Here is a 20,907-nt window from a genome sequence, read left to right as displayed (position 1 = left end):
TCCAACAATGGAAAGTCATGGAAAGCAACCAAGAAACTAAACTGAACAAAAATATATAAATGCAAAGTGTTGGTCCCATGTTTCATGAGCTGAAATAAAATATCCCAGGTGCTGAGGAGTATTTATGTCTGTAAAAACGCCCTTTTGTGGGAAAAAACTCATTATGATTAGATGGGCCTGGCTCCCAAGTGGGTGGGCCTATGCCCTCCCATGCTCACCGATGGCTGCGCCCCTGCCTAGTCATGTGAAATCCATAGATCAGGGCCTAATGAATTTATTTCAATTGACTTATTTCCTTTAATGAACTGTAACTCAGCAGAACTCTTTTTTTTTGTTGCATGTTGAGTTTATATTTTTGTTCAGTATAAATGGACAATACATATTTACATTTAGTTCACATATATTAGATTTACATTTTCAAAACTTAGCAGATGCTCTGATCTAGAGCCTGAAACAAGTGGGTAACGTGGTACTCTAGATGCTTCATCCAAGACAGATTAAAAAGATAGCAAATTCTCCCCCTTGTATATTTCTTTGCTCCGGATTCTCTCAAGAGAATTAAATCGAAAGAGAATCAAATAAGAAAAAAACCCTCTCCCTCATATACTCCTGGAAATTCTCCCCAGGAGTATATGAATTATGTAGGGCAGCATTACAGCGATGGAAGACTCTTTAAAATGAGTCCTTCCCCATTTAAAATTAAGCACCTAGACTACTTTACTGGTGGGTACTTTACACTTTTGTGTGGACATGGCTACATTTTGAAATGAAATCAAACTGTAAAGAAAGCTTATGTCCAGTGACACATTTTCGTGTTGGCATTTGAAAATATTGAAAGAATATAAACTTTTTACTATTAAAGTTACATATATTTACTGTTTCGTACATTAGCGGCTTTTCCATGTGGACTATAGAGCTTGGATTCTGTGATGGATCAGAAATAAATACAGTATGGCCACCTGGCTAAATGAATGTCAGTACACTACATAGAAATGTATTTGCACCTAATGAATATGTGTCACAGGGCTATATTTAATAAAATACAGAGAGAGGTGTGTGCATGGATGTTTGTGCGTGTGTGCAGTGGCTATCTATGTGTGATCTTTAATTAATCTTTGACCCCAGGTTGAGTGGGCTCTGGGAGCCCCTGTGCTCTCTGTGCCAGTGGAATGTGACGGGTGTCCCCATGTCTGGTTGACACACACACTTAGAACAGACCTCCCACCCGCCTAGCCAACTCTAAGAACCTGCAATGATCTGCCTCCTCGCTACCGACACACACACAGGCTCCATATCTGTGAACACTGAGACACACGCACGCACCCCCAAGACACATTCGGGCTGTGAAGCGGAGAGAGAGAGAGAGAGAGGAGGAGGAGATACATCAGCGCCTAATGAGGTCTAAAGAATGAGAAGTCATTCAAGGCACCTCACTCATTCCACGATGCTCTGTACTGCTTTACTACAATGTGTGTGTGTGTGTGTGTGTGTGTGTGTGTGTGTGTGTGTGTGTGTGTGTGTGTGTGTGTGTGTGTGTGTGTGTGTGTGTGTGTGTGTGTGTGTGTGTGTGTGTGTGTGTGTGTGTGGGTGAGTGCGTGCGTGCGTGCGTGCGTGCGTGTTCACCCTGACCCCAGTGTGACACGTAGAGGCTAAATAAGGCCAAGAGAAGGGCAGGAAGAGAGATGAGGGGGAGGAGAGGCTCTGCCAGTGACAAATGACCCTCCAAACAGACATTTGCTTTTTCCTGCCTGCTGCCACTCTGTGGTCTGTCTGTCTGACCTCACATCAGCCTCATCAACATCTCCCAAATGAGTTCCAACCAATTGACTCGGTCAATAGAAAAGAGGACTGTGACTTATGGTGTTCATGTTAGGACATACATCACTCCAAGTGAGTCTGACACATGTCATGTTCATTAGGACACACCTTAGCAAAACATTTTAAAACATTTGTCAACAGAAAACTAAAACTTAAGGTTACTTTTATAACCCCAGTTCTCTGATAATATGAGTGAGATGTATCACATATGGAGATCGCCAGGATCACCAATACTCTCGGAAGGACCTATCAGAAGTGTCTGTTGGAGACAGACTGGTATAGTGGTGAATGAGGTGAGCCCCTCATCTCCTTATAAGGAGCCACACTCCAACCCTCTGGTCATTCTCACTTACTTACTGACTTATTGTACCCATGGGGAAATTTTGTTGCAGTCTCATGTACACTTTTAAAGTGGCGTTTAAATACAAAACAAATTGACAATACAATTTTCATAACAGTTACATACCAATAAAAAGAGACTAGCCTGCTGGCCTTACTGGGTCGATAGGAACATCAGCCCGAGCTATTTAGGAGGGATATCACACCTGGCACAAATTATTGTCAAGTTCTGTTTTTCCTGCCGAGGGGCGCACTATACCTGCGCCCAGAGGGGAGTAGTCCAAAGTCCGGGTAAAGGGGGTGGCTTGAGTCTAAAATTATTTTGTGAGCCTTGTGGAGGGCCCTGACCATAAAGATCTCATCCAGGCATGTCTGTTTGACTCTCTTCCTTGTGCTCTTGCGAGCAGGGGAGTGTGGTGATACATCTCACTCAAAAGTACTTTAAGTTCTCTTTCAAATACTTGTTTTGATATATCACATATGGGGATATGGCCAACTCCCGTACTGCAAAACATGCTCTCCAAAGCCAGGGTAGTCAGAACCAAGAAGGTGCAACATCAGAACCAAGAAGGTGCAGAAACAACCTGTCGGGGAAAACATCATAACAAAGTGAGGGGAAGCCCAATACGTGGCACACAACATCTCAATTTAATGAGATACACTACATGACCATAAGTATGTGGACACGAGCTCGTCGAACATCTCATTCCAAAATTCATGGCCAATAATATAGAGTTGGTCCCCCCTTTGCTGCTATAACAGCCTCCACTCTTCTGGGAAGGCTTTCCACTAGATGTTGGAAATATTGTTGCTGGGGCTTGCTTCCATTCAGCCACAAGAGCATTAGTGAGGTAGGGCTCTGATGGGAAAACTAGGCCTGGCTCACATTCGGCGTTCCAATTCATCCCAAAAGTGTTCAACGGGGTTGAGATCAGGGCTCTGTGCAGGCCAGGCTAGTTCTTCCGCACTGATCTTGACAAACCATTTCTGTATGGACCTTTCTTTGTGCACAGGGACATTATTATGCTGAAACAGGAAAGGGCCTTCTCCAAACTGTTGCCACAAAGTCGGAAGCACAGAATTGTATGCTGTAGCGTTAAGATTTCCCTTCACTGGAACTAAGGGGCCTAGCCCGAACCATGAAAAATAGTCCCAGACCATTATTTCTCCTCCACCATGGTATTATGCGTTGGGGCAGGTAGCGTTCTCCTGGCATCTGCCAAACGCAGATTCATCCGTCAGACTGACAGATGGTAAAGAGAGATTCATCACTCCAGAGAACGCGTTTCCACTGCTCCAGAGTCCAATGGCCGCGAGCTTTACACCACTCCGGCCGAATCTTGGCATTGCGCATGGTGATCTTACGTCTTCTGTGCAGCTGCTCGGACATGGAAACCCATTTCATAAAGCTCCCGACGAACAGTTGTTGTGCTGACATTGCTTCCAGAAGCAGTTTGGAACTCGGTAGTGAGTGTTGCAACCGAGGACAGACGATTTTTACACGCTACATGCTTCAGCACTCAGCTATCCTGTTTTGTGAGCTTGTGTGGCCTACCACTTCGCTGGTGAGCCGTTGTTGCTCCTAAACGTTTCTACTTCACAATAACAGCACTTACAGTTGACCGGGGCAGCTCTAGCAGGGCAGAAATTTGACGAACTGACTTGTTTGAAAGGTGGCATCCTATGAAAGTCAATGAGCTCTTCAGTAAGGCCATTCTACTGCCAATGTTTGTCTATGGAGATTGCATGGCTGTGTGCTCAGTTTTATACAGCTGTCAGTAATGGGTGTGGCTGAAATAGCCAAATCCACATACTTTGCATATATAGTGTATATCCCAAAACCAGAGCCCAAGAGGTAAACGCCTCTGTAGATAAAGGCCCTTTCAGGCCCCTCCGAAGGCTGTCATAATCGCCATCATAAATCAATATAATAGTCCCCAAAAATCGGGTAGGATGTCCTCGGAGAAGAGCCCATCCTCTTTCGAGGGTAGTTGCTTAATGAGTGAAGGGCATAACATGAAGGGCATAACATGACCTCTCGTTCAATCCAAGTAGATGCCCAACCCATGTACTGGACAATGACAGGTACGCACTTCTGGGGACAGCAACAGACAAAAAGCCATAGGCTCCAAAGTGCAACAATGAGAAAAAGTTGACCTCGGCCAAAGGATGGGTTTAGGTACATTAATCTGAAAAAACCCTGGGCAGACTGCGTGTGTAAACAGTGGCTGGTAGAGCACAGTCCACACACTCGCTTAAGGACGCCAAGGGCAGTAGCAAAGCAAAATATGGAGGAATATTACACCTCCACGCTTATCAGTGGCTAGTAGCTGCTGTGAAAGTATCTTGAGCACAATGAACATGTCCCAGGACAAGCTAAGACTTAGAGACTGGGTGTAAGCGATGTGCCCTCCTAGGAACAACATTACATGAATAAACTGTACTACTGTTGGGGCCTTGGCAGGCCAGAAAAGTGTCTACAGGACTTTAACAATGACAAAACCTTCTCTCTGTCCAAAAACGTTTTGCAAGGAGCATAAGACCATGGAAAATAGAGTGTAGGCAAGAACAATCTATTTAGTCATACCATTTACCAAGAAAAATGCAACAACTGTAAAATAGAGAGCGTGCATAAGCTCTTCCAAGAGTCCCAGGCCCTATTCACTTGCTCTGTGTAGACGGAAAAGAGAGGGTAGCCAACATAGGAGGAAAATTATATGGCATCACCCTATTTTCATGGGAGTGTCAGCTCTCCCACCCCTCTCCCACCCCCATGGCTCTCACAGGGTTGTAGCTTCTACCAGGATGCAGCAAGTCAGTCCGCATAGATGCGGGAAGTGGGCTCTCGGGAAGTCAGGCAATATAGCCGGAGGAAGACGGGAACAACTGCCGTGCAGTAATCCTAATCATTTGGCATAGGTGCCTGAGCAATGGAACAAACAGAGCAGTTGGTTCAGTGCAGTTAGAAAGCACTAGTTGGACCACTGGTGTTTAAAATGCGCCGTTGCATTTGTATCGTTGTTCCATGTCCGATGGTGTTGGTCCAATGGTGTTGTTACATATCATTTGAGCTGCGTGCACCATGAGCAAATTCATTGTATCATTTCACATTGCCTGTAAGAACCATGACGCACACATTCTGCTTAGGCTTTGCTGTAGCGCAGACTCTGACTCTGAGTTTTTGTATTTATTATGGAACCCCGTTAGCTGCTGCCTTAGTTTTTACAGTCATGCTGATTAGTAACTGGAATAAGCATTTCATAAATGTGTCAAGGGCAGCGTCTGGTTGGTCCTCATTACATACCACAGACCAGCAAATATTCTTTACATCTTTAACATAGGAATCCCTACAAAACGTATTATACACTACATTAGGCCCAGCCTTTGGAACTTTGGTTTTCCTAGATATGGCTACTATATTATGATCACTACATCCAATGGATTTGGATACTGCTTTAGAGCATTAGTAAAGATGTGATCAATGCATGTGGATGATTTAATTCCTGTGCTGTTTGTATATACCCTGGTAGGTGGACTGAGAACCTGAACCAGGTTGCAGGCACTGGTTCAGTTTAAGCTTTTTCTTGAGTGGACAGCTTGATGAAAGCCAGTCAATATTTAGGTCATCCAGAAAATATACCTCTCAGTTGATATCACATACATTATCAAAGATTTCACACATATTATCCAGATACTGACTGTTAGCACTTGGTGGTCTATAGCAGCTTCGCACAAGAATGGGCTTTAGGTGAGGTAGGTGAACCTGTAGCCATATTACTTCAACAGCATTTGACATGAGATCCTCTCTAAGCTTTACAGGAATATGACTCAATATGACCTCTAATGCAAATAGCGAGTGGAAACCGCAGCCTACTAACGGTTGCGCTTAGCTGAAAACTGCATGTCCAGTAGTTTGCGGGCTGTCATTGACTAGCTAACAAGTAGATAGTTTGAAATAATCAGTAGGACTAATATTACATGATTAAAATATGTGAAATACAGTGGAGGTCCGTGCCGTTTAAGATGAGGGAGGACAATCTTATTTTTTCATGAGCATGGCCTTTTCTATTACACTCAGTTCAAAGTAACATTGATAGTTTCAGGCTACTACACGATACTCAAATTTTCCCTATACTCATCATGAGGTTGCTACAACCCAGCCTATGAATGAAAGTTTACAATGTAGGTGCACACAGGTCGAGATACAAATGTCAGGTGACAGACAGTGACACATGGACAGACAGTGACACATTCAATGCTACCTTGCACACTCTTTCCTGCATCTAGCTGATCTAGGGTGTAATCATTAGTCCAACAGTTGCAAACAAGAGTTTCTATTGGACAAATTCAGGTATGTTTATCCCCATTTAGTTCGTTTACTTCCGTTTAATAAATGTTAATAAATGTTTTTCAACAGAATCGTCAGAATTAATATACCCCTGATCACACATAAACACAGTTAACTTTCATAGCAGTCACGTTTTCCTTCTTGCATCTATGCGTGCTCTCCTCCTCTCACCTTTTCCCTTAGCTTGTGGACTTCAATGCACAACACATCAGCTGTAAGTGACCAGGCGAAATAAACTTTCCAAGCCAAACCATATCATAACCGCTACACACAGCCTACATCATATACAGAGTGCTGTTGAGGATACTGTAGACCTTTACTGCAAAACAGTGTGTTTTAATCAATTATTTGGTGACATGTGAAAAGATTCAGCATAGTTTTATCTAAAAATCTCTTTTTATTTTTATGAAATTCACTGTGGAGGATGGTCCTCTCCTTCCTCCTCTGAGGATCTTCCACTGGTGAAATATTTAGCATTTAACACCATTTTGCATTTTTGGCATCCATTTTCCCAATTTAAATCGGTTAAATCACATTGTTAAAATGTTATCATTCAGTTACATAAAAGTAACAGACCTTGTTGAGCCCCATATGTGAGCGCAGCAGCGCACCATGGCCGCTTTGCGGTTACAATGTAGACAAGCTGTGTCTGTATGCGCCAATACACAAAATGAGAAAGCACAGGATATTTGTGTTTCGATAAAAAAAAGCTCTGCTTGGCTTGGTAAGTAATACTGATCAAATAAGCTTGTTGCATCAAATATGTATGCTGCGGAGACAAGTACATATTTAAAAGAAAAATGTATTTCATGGTGACAGCGCTTCAAACAACAGTGCCAAAAAAATGTTTGTCGGAGGAAAAGCAGAATGGTCAGTTAATGTGTTTGCTTAGAGCACACTTGTTATTCCTCATACTTTTCTGTAGTATGTAGCCTACTCACTCTGGTTGTTGTTCAAAAGGCCACTAGTAAACAGAACGACAATTTAGTAGCCTAGTCCTTCATGCAGGCTACAGATTTGTATAAATGTAAAACCCCTTAAAAAGGCAAGATTCTCAAGGTAGACTACAGTAGAATGATTTTTGTTCAACATGTGTGGTCTTGGTAACTATTCATCAAATTTGCCCTACACAATAACAAAATATGCAGGCTGTATATGAGTAACTTGCGAGAAAAAAAGTGTTTATGAAAGAAATGTTGGAGACCCCTGCTCTAGCCCAAACTGTTCAAATATGACCCATACTACCGGAGCTACATTTTATTCTTTATATTGCAGATTCGGAGCCTTCATTTATGGATATATATATAGCTGCTAAAAAAAATCTAATTTAATAATGATGAATTAATCATTCATTAACAATATTATATTTATGTGAACATAATCAATGACTACATTTAAATACAAAACTTCAGTTTGCATTTTCAAGTTGATAGTTCTTGTTCAATGCCCTACCAGCTAACACTACCATATTGAGAAAGGAAATTGTTAAAAGATAAGTTCAAATTTGTAATTGTATTACATTATTGCGTCGCATTATTTATGACAAATCCTTATTTGGTAAAACAATATTATTCCTGTCATGGAACAAGATCTCACAGTCTCACTGCAGAATTAGACGTTCATCCACGTTCTCCAAATATCACATTTCAAAGCTGCTCCAAACATCTCATTTCAAGTGTGAAATGGTCTGGTTCAGGGGCCTAGCCTGAGTCTTGGCAGACTGCTGCGTTGCCGGGGAAATCAGTTAAGCTTGTTGCCCCTTCCCAGCTGTGAGACTGGGGTGAGATGCAGGAACTAATGAGTTTTGCTTTCTTTTTAATTTTTAAATGTTTTTTTTAACCTTTATTTCTGTGTTGAGTATGTTACACCTCTGCCACATGGCAGGGACAGTGGGCCCGAACAACTCCTTGGCTGTCACTGGGGCATCCAGGAGGTTCCCTTTTTCTTTAAAATGTTGTTCATTTGTCTCATTTAGCAGACTCTCTTTTCCAGATCGACTTACAGTTAGTGCATTCAACTTAAGATAGCTAGGTGGGACAACCACATATCAGTCATAGTAAGTACATTTTCCTCAATAAAGTAGCTATAAGCAAAGTCAGTGCTAGTAGGGGAGAAAAAAGTAAAGTGCGAGTGTTAGTTCCCAAAAGGCAAGGGGTTAGGAGTGGGTGTGAGGTAGGGGTGTTGTGGGATTATTTAAAATACTCTTTGAAGAGGTAGGGTTTCAGATGTTTTCGGGAAGATGGGCAGGGATTCTTTTCCCTAGCTTCAGGGGGAAGCTGGTTCCACCATTGGGGTGCCAGGACAGAAAAGAGCTTTGACTGGACTGAGCAGGAGCTACCCTCCTATAGGGGTGGGAGGGCCAAGAGACCAGAGGTGGTAGAACGAAGTACTTGGTTTGGGGTGTAGGTTTTGAACCTAGCCTGAAGGTATGGTGGGGCAGTTCCTTTTGCTGCTCTGTAGGCAAGTACCATGGTCTTGTAGTGGAGGCAAGCTTTGACTGGAAGCCAGTGGAGCATGCGGAGGAGCGGGGTAACATGGGAGAACTTGGGAAGGTTGAACACCAGGCAGGGTGCAGCGTTATGGATAAGCTGCAGGGGTTTGATGGCACAAGCTGGGAGCCCACCCAACAGCGAGTTGTAGTAGTCCAGACAGGAGATGACAAGTGCCTGGATTAGGAACTGCGCCACTTCCTGTGTGAGGTAAGGTCGTACTCTATGGATGCTGTAGAGCATGAACCTGCAGTGCAAGTCACTGCTTTGCACTCTGGAAGGGGGACGCTGTGGAGTTGTCAAACGCGATGGAGAGGTCTTGGAGTGGACTCCAGTAGTGAGAGTACGTGTTGCAGACACAGATCCTCTCCACATCACCTGGTAGGAGCAGCCTGCCAGGTAGGATGCAATCCAAGAGTGTGCAGAGCCTGAGATGCTCAGCCCTGAGAGTTTGGAGAGGAGGATCTGATGGTTCACGGTGTCAAAGGCGGTGGATAGATCTAGGAGAATGACAACAGAGGAGAGAGGGTAAGCTTTGGCAGTGTGGAGAGGAGAGCAGTATCGGTTGAGTGACCCGTCTTGAAGCCTGACTGGTTAGGGTCAACAAGTTCGTTCTGAGAGAGATAGAGAGAAAGTTGGTCAGAGACAGCACGCTCAAGTGTTTTGGAAAGAAAAGTCCTATAGTTTTTGACGTCAGAGGGGTCGAGTGTTGGTTTCTTGAGAAGGGGAGTGAGGAATGGGAGGTCTTCAGAGATGTTCAGGAGAAGGGAGGAGGGGATGAGGTTGAGCGGGCAGGTTGTTGGGCGGCCGGACCTCACTAGTCGAAGGAATTTTTCTGGAGGGAGACGGAAAAAGAGGTCAAGGTGTAGGATAGTTCTGTGTGAGTGGGACCAGTGGACTCAATAGGCTGAGTGAATGAGGAGTGGATGTTGTCAACCTTCTTTTCAAAGTGGTTGACAAAGCCGTACGCAGAGAGGGAGCAGGGAAGCGGGTGGAGGATTAAGGAGGGAGGAGAAGGTGGAAAAGTTTCCTCGAGTTAAAAGGATTTAACAGAAGGGAGAGATGATAGGATAGAAGAGGAGAGCGTAGTGGGAGAGAGAGAGCAAAGATTGCGGCACATTATTATCTGGGAAGGGGCTGAGTGAGTAGGGTTGGAAGAGAGGGAGACAGAAAAGGAAACAAAGTAGTGATCAGAGACCTGGAAGGGGGTTGCAGTGCGATTAGTAGGTGAACATCCTCTAGTAAAGATGAGGTCAAGTGTATTGCCTGCCTTGTGAGTGGGCGGGGACTGGGAAAGGGTGAGGTCAAAAAGAGGCAAAGCGGGGAAACAAAGAGGTGGAAAGAAATGAATCAAAGGCAGACGTCGGGAGGTTGAAGTCACCCAGTACGATGAGCGGTGAGCCATTCCCAGGAAGTTTGCTCATCAAGGTGTCAAGCTCATTGAGGATCACTCCAAGAGCACCTGGTGGGCGATGATGACAACTTTAAACTTGAGTGGACAAGTGACAGTGACAGCATGGAATTCAAATGAGGAGATGGGCAGGTGAGTGAGGGAGAAAAGAGAGAATCTCCACTTAAGAGCAATGAGTAGTCCTGTGCCACCACCGTAATAACCAGATGCTTTTGGTCTATGAGAAAACACATAGTCAGATGAAGAGAGAGCAGCTGGAGTAGAAGTGTTTTCTGGGGTGATCCATGTCTCCATCAGGCCCAAAATGTTTAGAGACTCAAGGGCTGAGATGAAGTCCGCGTTTTTGACCACAGATCGGAAGTTTTAAACGCTGCCGGAAACCAGGAATTGCACATGGGTTGTGCGCGCAGCGCACACAAAATTAGAAGGATTTCAGCCAAGGGGTGGGGAGCATCTGTAAAGCCTACAGGGAGAGGAGCGAACAGGTATAGAAAACATACACATTCAGTAGTTTCCAAACCTACAATAGACCAAAATGAGATCTGAAAATAACTATGTAAGATACTCAAGTGAAAGAGTGGTGGAGAGCCTTCCTCTCTTTCCTTCCTTGAACAACTCGGCAGAACAACTTGGCAGAACAACTCGGCAGAACAACTCGGCAGAACCGTCTTCATTTTGGCGACGAGACTACCTCTGACACGACCGACACATACCGCTGCCGCTGAGAAAACAGGGGAGACTGAAGTACTAACACTAATTGCTAATTGCCTAGCAGAGGTGAAGAGCACACCTTCCGGTACTAACTGCTGACTGTCTAGGAAAGGAGAAACCACACTCCAATACAGCCACTGAATACCAAAACAACAACAGTCACAAATTACCCTACCCCTTAATCCTGGTTGATGTGTCAACAACCAGATGCAAGTTATGGGAAGACAGACAGCAATTAAAGTAGATGGCCCTAGCTAGCAAAATACAGTACTAGACAAAATAGATTAAAACACAAACTCCTGGAGATATCAGGAGTCCTCTAGCTATAGATTGAAGCACATTTGTCTGTTAAACTGGATAAGCTCAGCCAAAGTGCCCTTTCTCCCACCACTGCTAGGCTCATGGTACGACCACAGCCTTAAATGGCACTACGGGAGGCACACAGGTTTAGGTCTGTAATCATACAGATCTCCACCCAAGCATCTGGATGTAAGGTGTCCAAGGCAGTTGCTTCCTCACCTCCTTCAGTAGCTCAGCCTGATAAGCCAACAATACAGAGGTCACATTGAGAGCTATGATTGCTTGGGCCGAGGCTTTGTATGTCTTCTTAAAAATGGAGGCAGTAAAACTATCCATCTTTCTAGGGAGTGAGGTGCCGGTGTCGTTAGTAACATGGCGTGAGGGGCTGAAGTGTTAAGCCAGTGACGGCTCCACCGTGGGAGTTTTGCCAAACCCAGATTCCCCCATATTGTGCATGTCCAGGCTCGGGGTGCCCCTAGCAAGGATTTTGCTATTGAGGGGTCTGTCCCACAAGCTCTTAGCTCACCTGAGGTAAGCTGGTACCGTGGGGAGCAGTTGTTTACCAGGGCTGTATGAGGCGGGAGTCTCTTCCCGCTGTATAGGTTCCTTAACGTATAGGTCCCTATGGGAGATGGCCACTCGATGTCGAGTCTGGCCACGGCTCGCTTGCAGACATGGAGTAGCCCAAACAACATTGTGAGGAATAAGGCTTGCTACGAGGACTAGTTAGTTAGAAGCCTTGCAGCTGGTGACTAGCAAACGGTAGTTTGTGTAAACGGTGTTATAAGCTAGCTAGTTAAAAGCCTTGCGTCTAATAGCTAGCAATAATCAGAACATTAGAAAGCCATAGCTGCGAGGCTAGTGGGGCGTTAGCTAGCTATCAGCTTACCTCGTGGTGAAGTTATGCTGTAGCTAGCCCAGTGCTGGCTGAAGGAAACCGCGTGGGGGCAGAGTTGGATAGTGTGCTCCAATGACCGAAAGAGATGGAGACATAGGTTAAGCTATATGAGAGAAGGGAGCAAGCAATGCTACCATGTTGCAGGTAGGGTATGCTAGTGAGGTTAGCTTGCCTCTTAGAGAGCTAGCCAAGTTAGCCTATGCCTTGCAGCATGGGCTAACCGAGTCTCAGTAGCTAGCCATGAAGCTGCAGTGGCAAGAAAAAGTATGTGAACACTTTGGATTTAGCTGGATTTATGCACAAATTAGTCATAACATTTGATCTGATCTTCATCTAAGTCACCACAATAGACAAACACAGTGTGCTTAAACTAATAACACACAAATTATTGTATTTTTCTTGTCTATATTGAATACATAATTTAAATATTCACAGTGTAGGTTGGGAAAAGTATGTGAACCCCTAGGCTAATGACTTCTCCAAAAACGAATTGGAGTCAGGAGTCAGCTAACATGGAGTCCAATCAATGAGATGAGATTGGAGATGTTGGATAGAGCTGCCCTGCCCTATAAAAAACACTCACAACATTTGAGTTTGCTATTCACAAGAAGCATTGCCTGATGTGAACCTGCCTCGAACAAATGAGATCTAAGATGACCTAAGATTAAGAATTTTTGATTTGCATAAAACTGAAAAGGCTTACAAAAGTATCTCTAAAAGCTTTGATGTTCATCAGTCCACGGAAAGACAAATTGTCTATAAATGGAGAAAGTTCAGCACTGTTGCAACTCTCCCTAGGAGTGGTCATCCTGCAAAGATGACTGCACAGTGCAGAATGCTCAATGAGGTTAAGAAGAATCCTAGAGTGTCAGCTAAAGACTTACAGAAATCTCTTGAACACGCTAACATCTCTTTTGATGAGTCTACAATACGTAAAACACTAAACAAGAATGGTGTTCATGGGAGGACACCACGGAAGAAGCCACTGCTGTCCAAAACAAACATTGCTGCACGTCTGAACTATTCAAAAAGAGCACCTGGATGTTCGACAGCGCTACTGGCAAAATATTCTGTGGACAGATTAAACTAAAGTTGAGTTGTTTGGAAGGAACACACAACACTATGTGTGGAGAAAAAAAGGCACAGCACACCAACACCAAAACCTCATCCCAACTGTAAAGTATGGTGGAGAGAGCATAATGGGTTTGGGCCTGCCTCAGGGCCTGAACAGCTTGCTATCAGACGGAAAAATGAGACCCCAAGTTTATCAAGACATTTTGCAGGAGAATGTAAGGCTATCTGTCCGCCAATTGAAGCTCAACAGAAGTTGGGTGATGCAACAGGACAACGACCCAAAATACAGAAGTAAATCAACAACAGAATGAAATACGCCTTTCTGGAGAGGCCCAGTCAGAGTCCTGACCTCAACCTGATTGAGATGCTGTGGCATGACCTCAAGAGAGCAGTTCACACCAGACATCTCAAGAATATTGCTGAAATGTAAAGAGGAATGGTCTAAAATGCCTCCTGACAGTTGTGCAGGTCTGATCTGCAACTACAGAAAACGTTTGGTTGAGGTTATTGCTGCCAAAGGAGGGTCAACCAGTTATTAAATCCAAGGGTTCACATACTTTTCCCACCCTACACTGTGAATATTTACACAGTCTGTTCAATAAAGATGTGAAAACAAATAATTGTTTGTGTGTTATTAGTTTAAGCAGACTGTGTTTGTCTATTGTTGTGACTTAGATGAAGATCAGATCAAATTTTATGACCAATTTATGCAGAAATACAGGTAATTCCAAAGGGTTCACATACTTTTTCGTGCAACTGGAGACTGAGAAGTAGAAAATAAATTTCTACACAAAGCAAAAACCTTTTGGTCAACCTCTCGACAGGGTCTGAAGACAGCGATGTCCTCAACGGTTCACTTGTGAGCAGTTAAGCAGGAAAACAGGGATCCAGTCGTCGGGAGAGCTGGAGAGTAATGCTCTTTATGAGGAAGAGAAGCGAGAATGACCAGAGGGTGGGAGAGTGGCTCCTTATTAGGAGGTGAGGGGCTCACCTCATTCGTCACTCAACCTGTCTGTCTCCAACAGACGCTTTTGATAGGTCCTTCTGAGAGTATTGGTGATACTGGTGAATCCCCATATGTGATACATCGAAACAAGTATCTGAGAGAAAACAAGGGATTCTTATTGGACAAGTCCAGGTGTTTCAATCCATTCTCTTCCGTTTGGTGCCTAATAAACACAACACATATTTCCTTGATGAGGACATAGCAATACTGACAATAGGTTGACTATTTTGAATATATGTAGAAAATGTACAATCTCTATTGACAATATGATGTGTCATTGTCTGTTTATCGATTACATTTTCTTCTGTCCATTTATAAATGTGATTTCATTGATTTAGAGGAGACATGACAGGGTTAGCTGGGATCACTGGCAAAACAAGACATGATATGTTGCCATGGTTTCATGGTAAGACTTTTCTCGGTGTGTGTGCGTGCGCGTTTGTGTTTGTGGAGTGTGTGTGTGTGTGTATGTGTGTGTGAGACCCAAAACTACAGAGATGTACAGCCCAATGTCTCTGTAAAGCTAATTAGAGAAAGATGAGGCAAAAAAAGGCCAATTTTAATTGCTAATTATTATCAAGCTCCTTTTGAAAAAATAATGAAAGGGGCTCAAAAAGCACACTGATGTTCGATGACAATAGCTTGATCTCTTTTCCCCTGCAAACAAAAACACAGGTTTGCCGCAAAAGGAATTATCCCCATTTTCGATAGAAATTTATCGGCAGCGAAAAAGAGGGTTTGATGATGCTATGGCGATAAAGGGAGTAGGGTGATGGAATTGTATTGTTGAGTTATTCTGATTAACACCAGCCCAAATGTCAGGTTGGAGCTAAGTACCACCGTAAGTATCTCCTCCTCCTCTACTCCTCCTCTCCTCAATCCCTCCATTGAGTCACTAAGGGACTAATTATCAACTTTTTTTCACATGAAACAGGCTCAGTGTGCTCCAGCGCCGTGCAACAGCACTCAGATGGAAACCCTGAGGTCCCGTGGAATATATTGTTTCGTTTGACTAGCGATCCACGCTGGAGCTCGACCACCCTACACTACACTCACACGCACAAGCAAACACACACACACACACACACACACACACACACACACACACACACACACACACACACACACACACACACACACACACACACACACACACACACACACACACACACACACACACACACACACACACACACACACACACCACAATGCCTTTTAATTACATTGGATCAGCTCTGCCTGGATTCATTCAGAATGGGGGGAAGGAGGAATGTGCCTGTGTGGGTATATTTCTGCTGTAGTTTTGTTTACCGAACATTATATATATATATATATATATATATACACTTTATTTAACCAGGTAGGCCAGTTGAGAACAAGTTCTCATTTACAACTGCGACCTGGCCAAGATAAAGCAAAGCAGTGCGACACAAACAACACAGAGTTACACATGGGATAAACAAACGTACAGTCAATAACACAATAAAAAAATCTATAAATAATAATAAATAATAATAAATAATAATAAATAAATAATAATAAATAAATAATAATACATAATAATAAATAAATAATAATAAATAACAATATGGGGATGAGGTAGTTGGGTGGGCTATTTACAGATGGGCTGTGTACAAGTGCAATGATCTGTAAGGTGCTCTGACAGCTGATGCTTAAAGTTAGTGAGAAAGATATAAGACTCCAGCTTCAGTGATTTTTGTAATTCGTTCCAGTCATTGGCAGCAGAGAACTGGAAGAAAAGGCAGCCAAAGGAGGAGTTGGCTTTGGGAATGACCAGCGCATGCTACGGGTGGGTGCTGCTATGGTGACCAGTGAGCTGAGATAATGCGGGGCTTTACCTAGCAAAGACTTATAGATGACCTGGAGCCAGTGGGTTTGGCGACGAATATGAAGCGAGGGCCAACCAACGAGAGCATACAGGTCACAGTGGTGGTTAGTATATGGGGCTTTGGTGACAAAACGGATGGCACTGTGATAGACTACATCCAATTTGCCGAGTAGAGTGTTGGAGGCTATTTTGTAAATTACATCGCCGAAGTCAAGGATCGGTAGGATAGTCAGTTTTACGAGGCAGCATGAGTGAAGGATGCTTTGTTGCGAAATAGGAAGCCGATTCTAGATTTAATTTTGGATTGAAGATGCTTAATGTGAGTCTGGAAGGAGAGTTTACAGTCTAACCAGACACCTAGGTATTTGCAGTTGTCCACATATTCTAAGTCAGAACATTCCAGAGTAGTGATGCTAGACAGGCGGGCAGGTGCGGGCAGCGATCGGTTGAAGAGCATGCATTTAGTTTTACTTGCATTTAAGAGCAGTTGGAGGCCACAGAAGGAGTGTTGTATGGCAATGAAGCTCATCTGGAGCCTTGTTAACACAGTGTCCAAAGAAGGGCCAGAAGTATAGAGAATGGTGTCATCTGCGTAGAGGTGGATCAGAGAATCACCAGCAGCAAGAGCAACATCATTGATGTATACAGAGAAAAGAGTTAGCCTGAGAATTGAACCCTGTGGCACCCCCATAGAGACTGCCAGAGGTCCGGACAACAGGCCATCTGATTTGACTCACTAAACTCTATCTGAGAAGTAGTTGGTGTACCAGGCGAGGCAGTCATTTGAGAAACCAAGGCTGTTGAGTCTGCCGATAAGAATGCGGTGATTGACAGAGTCGAAAGCCTTGGCCAGGTCGATGAAGACGGCTGCACAGTATTGTCTTTTTTCGATGGCGGTTATGGTATCGTTTAGGACCTTGAGCGTGGCTGAGGTGCACCCATGACCAGCTCAGAAACCAGATTGCATAGCAGAGAAGGTACGGTGGGATTCTAAATGGTCGGTGATGTGTTTGTTAACTTGGCTTTCAAAGACTTTAGAAAGGCAGGGTAGGATAGATTTAGGTCTGTAACAGTTTGGGTCTAGAGTGTCTCCCCCTTTGAAGAGGGGGATGACCACGGCAGCTTTCCAATCTTTAGGGATCTCAGACGATATGAAAGAGAGGTTGAACAGGCTAGTAATAGGGGTTGCAACAATTGCGGCAGATAATTTTAGAAAGAGAGGGTCCAGATTGTCTAGCTCAGCTGATTTGAATAGGTCCAGATTTTGCAGCTCTTTCATAACATCAGCTATCTGGATTTGGGTGAAGGAGAAATGGCGGAGGCTTGGGCAAGTTGCTGTGGGGGGTGCAGAGCTGTTGACCGGGGTAGGCGTAGCCAGGTGGAAAGCATGGCCAGTCGTGGAAAAATGATTATTGAAATTCTAGATTATTGTAGATTCATCGGTGGTGACAGTGTTACCTAGCCTCAGTGCAGCTGAGAGGAGGTGCTCTTATTCTCCATGGACTTTACAGTGTCCCAGAACTTTTGTGATTTTGTGCTACAGGATGCAAATTTCTGTTTGAAAAAGCTAGCCTTTGCTTTCCTAACTGCCTGTGTATATTGGTTCCTAACTTCCCTGAAAAGTTGCATATCATCGCGGGGGCTATTCGATGCTAATGCAGTACGCCACAGGATGTTTTTGTGCTGGTCAAGGCCAGCCAAATCTGGAGTGAACCAAGGGCTATATCTGTTCTTAGTTCTACATTTTTTGAATGGGGCATGCTTATTTAAGATGGTGAGGAAAGCACTTTTAAAGAATAACCAGGCATCCTCTACTGGCGGAATGAGGTCAATATCCTTCCAGGACACCCGGGCCAGGTCGATTAGAAAGGCCTGCTTGCTGAAGTGTTTTAGGGAGCGTTTGACAGTGATGAGGGGTGGTCGTTTGACCGCGGACCCTTTACGGACACAGGAAATGAGGCAGTGATTGCTGAGATCCTGGTTGAAAACAGCAGAGGTGCATTTAGAGGGCAGGTTGGTCAGGATGATATCTATGAGGGTGCTCGTGTTTACGGATTTAGGGTTGTAACTGGTAGGTTCCTTGATAATTTATGTGAGATTGAGGGCATCTATGATGAGGGAATCTAAATGACTAAAATGTAAATTGTAAATCTAGCTTAGATTGTAGGACGGGTGTTAAGCATATCCCAGTTTAGGTCACCTAACAGTACAAACTCCGAAGATAAAAATGGTGTCCAGGGCACAGCTGGGGGATGAGGGGGGTCGATAACAAGCGGTAACAGTGAGAGACTTATTTCCGGAAAGGTGGATTTTTAAAAGTAGAAGCGCGAACTGTTTGAGCACAGACCTGGATAGCATGACAGAACTCTGCAGGCTATCTCTGCAGTAGATTGCAACTCCACCCCCTTTGGCAGTTCTATCTTGGCGGAAAATGTTGTAGTTGGAGATGGAAATTTCTGAATTTTTGTTGTCCTTCCTAAGCCAGGATTCAGACACGGCTAGGAGATCAGGGTTGGCGGAGTATGCTAAAGCAGTGAATAAAACAAACTTAGGGAGGAGGCTTCTGATGTTAACATGCATGAAACCAAGGCTTTTACGGTTACAGAAGTCAACAAATGATAGCGCCTGTGGAATAGGTGTGGAACTGGGGGCTACAGGGCCTGGGTTAACCTCTACATCACCAGAGGAAACAAAGGAGGATTAGGATAAGGGTACGGCTAAAGGCTATAAGAACTGGTCGTCTAGTGTGTTGGGGACAGAGAATAAAAGGAGCAGATTTCTGGGCGTGGTAGAATAGATTCAGGGCATAATGTACAGACAATGGTATGGTAGGATGTGAGTACAGTGGAGGTATACCTAGGCGTTGAGTGACGATGAGAGAGGTTTCGTCTCTGAAGGCACCAGTTAAGCCAGGTGAGGTCTCTGCATGTGTGTGGGGGGGGGGGGCAAAATAGATTTCTAAGGCATGTTGAGCGGGACTGAGGGCTCTAAAGTGAAATTAAACAATAAGAACAGGGCAGATCATATGAATGTAACAATAAAGGACTGGTCAGATCAAGAACAGGGCAGATCAAGATCAAGAGAGAAACAGTAATGACTAGTAATCAACTCATGCATCACAAGCAAATATGATACTCACTACCTAATCGTTAATCCTTTAGTCACAAAAATGACAGTCAATACCTAACTTGTAACAGTGACGTGTGTCCTATAACAAACTGAACGCGTGAGTGAACAATGAGCCAATCCGTTAGAGCCATTCAGGGGGCGGGACTTTGGCTAGATCGTCCAATCCCTGTTAGGATTTACATGACCTCTCTATACAGAGATTGTTTTACTACTACTAGGCTATCGCCGCATTGACACAAAGGCCAGAAAGTAGTGCTGGGGAGTGTAGGAGGATATGATATATCACAATATATGATTCCCCTATCTCATTCTGTCCGCTATCTCCCAAGCCACTGCCGTCAATCTCCCCTTTATTCATCATTAACCTGCTCACCTGACTTTAAGGAAGGTTCCAATCAGGCTGGGGGGGGGCAGTCCTGTCAGGGAACCCAGTGACCCCATCACTGAAGTGGGGAGAGGTTGGCCCTGGGAATGCCACACCTGTGGATGGGTTGGTTGAGTGAGGGGAGGGGAGGGTGTGTGTGTGTGTGTGTGTGTGTGTGTGTGTGTGTGTGTGTGTGTGTGTGTGTGTGTGTGTGTGTGTGTGTGTGTGTGTGTGTGTGTGGAGCTGATGCTGGAAACAGGGCAGTAAGAGGGGGGCAATGGCCGCCCGGTCAACTCTATGGGCCAGTTTGATAATACTTCTACTGCTGAGTCACTGGGTGAGTAGTTAAGTGATAATGCCAGAGATACTGGTGTTTGAAGAATATATTGGCCAGTCGTTCGTTCTCAATGTTACATTGCCATACTGGCTGGCAATATCCTTATCTCTTGCTAGCTAGCTAGCCAATTACGGCTAATTTACAGTCACGTCAAAAAGTGAAGCCAGAATAACAGTAAAGTAGCTGCATTTGCATTTGTTTAAGCTGTTTTCTAGTGACATTTATTTGGATACATTCATAACAATGAGCTAATGAGGCGGGATATGGCCTGGCATAAAAAATCTGCTCACCTGAAGAGACGAGCTAGCCAACAACACAGCTAACACAATCACTTTAAACTGAAAGACTGCAAACAAGCTGCACTTTGTTTTGTTTGACCTTTTTTTCAATTGACATTTCTTAGTATATATCCATAAAAAATGATGCCAGCTAATTCATGATTTCAACTGGCTGAGAAATGCTTTAACTATACATTCATGTACATATTACCTCAATTAGCCCGACTAACCGGTGCCCCCGCACATTGGCTACCCGGACAATTTGCATTAGGTTTATTTTTTTATTTCTTTACTAATCTATTGTTTACCTAATATCAATTTTTTCCTTAAAAATTCTACTGTTGGTTAGGGCTTGTAAGTAAGCATTTCACTGTAAGGAATACCTGTATTCGGCGCATGTGACAAATAACCTTTGATTTGATTTGACTTGTCTCGTCCCAACTCCAGACACATTCATTACTATGGGATGGCTGGAGATCAAATTTAAATATTGAAACAATGTTGCAAATGTCAGAGAGACAGACAGCAAGGTTTATACAAATCTCCTGCTGTTGAA

At 43.9% G+C, this 20,907-nt stretch overlaps 1 protein-coding gene across 3 annotated transcripts in view; it reads right to left on the bottom strand.

Moving 5' to 3' along the window:
• The window catches only part of nr5a2 (nuclear receptor subfamily 5, group A, member 2), a 106,832-nt gene that overhangs the window by 3,682 nt on the left and 82,243 nt on the right, over positions 1 to 20,907 (bottom strand). The gene's annotated exons all lie outside the window — the stretch shown is intronic.

This window comes from Salmo trutta, chromosome 22 (genome assembly GCF_901001165.1).
Source record: "Salmo trutta chromosome 22, fSalTru1.1, whole genome shotgun sequence".
Taxonomy (NCBI): domain Eukaryota; kingdom Metazoa; phylum Chordata; class Actinopteri; order Salmoniformes; family Salmonidae; genus Salmo; species Salmo trutta.
Note: the sequence above shows the minus strand (reverse complement) of the source record. Positions and strands in the feature narration are given on the sequence as shown.